This window comes from Tursiops truncatus, chromosome 14, assembly GCF_011762595.2.
Source record: "Tursiops truncatus isolate mTurTru1 chromosome 14, mTurTru1.mat.Y, whole genome shotgun sequence".
Lineage (NCBI taxonomy): Eukaryota > Metazoa > Chordata > Mammalia > Artiodactyla > Delphinidae > Tursiops > Tursiops truncatus.
This window is the reverse complement of record NC_047047.1, coordinates 58,300,132-58,302,617: the sequence shown is the minus strand read 5'-3', so window position 1 is coordinate 58,302,617 and position 2,486 is coordinate 58,300,132. Positions and strand designations below refer to the sequence as shown.

Here is a 2,486-nt window from a genome sequence, read left to right as displayed (position 1 = left end):
CCTCTGGACTTTCCTCTCCCTGGCACCCAGAGCCAGTCTGCAAGGCTGCTGTCTCTGGAATCTGGATTTGTTGCAGACAGTGTTCTTTCAGGATCTCTGTCATTTCAACTGGCAGCTGAAGCCCCCCCCCACCCACCCACGCAGGGTAGGGCAGGCCGGGAACAGATGCTATTGGTGTTAATCTGGCTCGTGCCTTTGGAGCAGAGAAGGGCTAATACTTGGAGAGGCTGGCTTCTGGGTATGGGTGGGGCTGGGGGTCAGGACCAGGGGAAGTGCTCGCTCCCAACAGGATTTGGAGTCTGCTGGGCTGGCTGTGGAGCATTTGCCCTGGGATGTAAGAACGTTCATGTTTTACAGGTCCACAACACTTCTCTCGATTAACATTAGGATCCACACCAACACATCCATAACCATAGACCTCGGGTCCTGGGGCAGACGCTTTTCTCATAGTGTTCATACCGTTAAGTCAATCTAACATAAGTAATTAATTAGGGAACTCGATCAGCATCATACAGAAGCCATAACCCAGATGCCTAGAAGGGCCAAGCAGGAAACCTAGGTGAATGAAGCAAGCTGCAGGGGAATGTGGCCAACAGGCCAGGGACAGGGACCGCCGTGGGGTTAGCTGCTGGTTCCAGCCAATTGCTGCTATGGGGGGGAAAGCAGATCTTGGGTCTTCAAGAGAAGTCAGAATAAGGTTTTTAGGTGAGATTTCTTAATATTTATTTCATTGTTGATAACTATCTCAATTTTTCAAAACAAGAAAATTAAAGCCACCTTCCAGGCCTAATAATACATGCCTGTAGCCTGGATATAGCCTGTTAGTTTTTGACATCTGTTTATAATATAGTCACAGTGATCAAGAAGTGGCACTGTGCTTGTAGTAAGAAAACCAATAACTATACATGGGCCAAAGGAGAACCCAGTACTCTGAGAGGCTGCCTGCTTTAATTTACTACTGATAGATAAAAATTGTGCTGCAATGTATTTTGATTTGGGGGACATATTTAACCATCTTGCTTCAATTTCATATTGATTATCCTAACCGTGGTTATAATGAGGATGGTCAAAGGGCCCATTGGTTTGGGTTCAAGACCACATGAGGATTCTCAGGAAACCGGCATCAAGTAACCACTGGACAGAGTGAGCACCCCTTGGGAATCACAGCCAGGACCACTGACCCCCTTGCCCATCCCAGGAATGCATCTTGGGGGCAGGTCAAGAGCTTCAGCTTCAGATAGATATGGTCACTTGTCTAACCTCAGAGCCACAGTTTCCTGGACTATGAAACAAGAACACCAATGCCTAAAGAGTCTTGGGAGGATTAAATGAGATGTTTACAGGTATGTAAAGCATTAGGCCTCTTCCCAGCAAATGCTGAACCTGTCCCATCTCTCCCTACAGAGCCTCACCATGCTTTGTACTTGCTTACCAGGTTTAACCTAAACACACAGCTCTCTTCGCTGCATCTACTGCAAGAATGAAGACCATTCTCAGCAATTAGACTGTCAACATTCCAGAAAATATCGACATCACTCTGAAGGGAAGCACAGCTATTGTGAAGGACCCCAGAGGAGCCCTGCAGAGGGACTTCAGTGACATAAATGTAGAACTCAGTCTCCTTGGAAAGAAAAAGAAGCAGCTCCAGGTTGACAAACAGTAGGGAACTAGAAAGGGACTGGCTATTGTTCGTACTCTGTAGCCATGAACAGAACACAATCAAGGATGCTACCCTGGGCTTTCGTTACAAGGTGAGGTCTGTGTACACTCACTTCCCCATCAACGTTATTTCCAAAATTTCTTGGGAACAAAATATCAGTACATACACAGGGCTCAGATAAGGCCAGGAGTTGCTTGTTCAGTTCTCAAGGCCATAAAGATGAGTTAATTCTTGAAGGAAACAACATTGAACTTGCATAAAATTCAGCTGCATTGATTCAGCAAGCCATGGCTGTTAAAAACAAAAATACCAGAAAAATTTTGGATAGCATCTATGTGTCTGAAAAAGGAGCCGTTCAGCAGGCTGATTAATAAGATCTAAGTTGTCCAACTACAGACACAAAAAGATGCCAGATGATTCCTTAGGCCTATCTGTGATATTTTAAGATGAAAGAAAAGCCCTGTATTGAAAAATATTATCTGGATAGATAGATTTGTGCTGCCTGCCAAACCTCAGCTCCGTATTTAATGGTTGATCCTCTTCTTGAAAACAGATTCTTTTTTTTTTTTTTTTTTTGCAGTACATGGGCCTCTCACTGTTGTGGCCTCTCCCGTTGCAGAGCACAGGCTCCGGATGTGCAGGCTTAGCGGCCATGGCTCACGGGCCCAGCCGCTCCGCGGCACGTGGGATCTTCCCGGACCGGGGCACAAACCCGTGTCCCCTGCATCGGCAGGCGGACTCTCAACCACTGCGCCACCAGGGAAGTCCCAGATTCTTTTTTTAGATAAATTATATAAGGTCTCAACATAGCAATGGTTATTGGTAT

The 2,486-nt window shown here is 46.0% G+C and overlaps 1 pseudogene; it reads left to right on the top strand.

The window, feature by feature from the left end:
* Positions 1-1,480: 1,480 nt before the first annotated feature.
* On the top strand, positions 1,481-2,031 carry LOC101319322 (large ribosomal subunit protein uL6 pseudogene; annotated as a pseudogene).
* Positions 2,032-2,486: the final 455 nt, after the last annotated feature.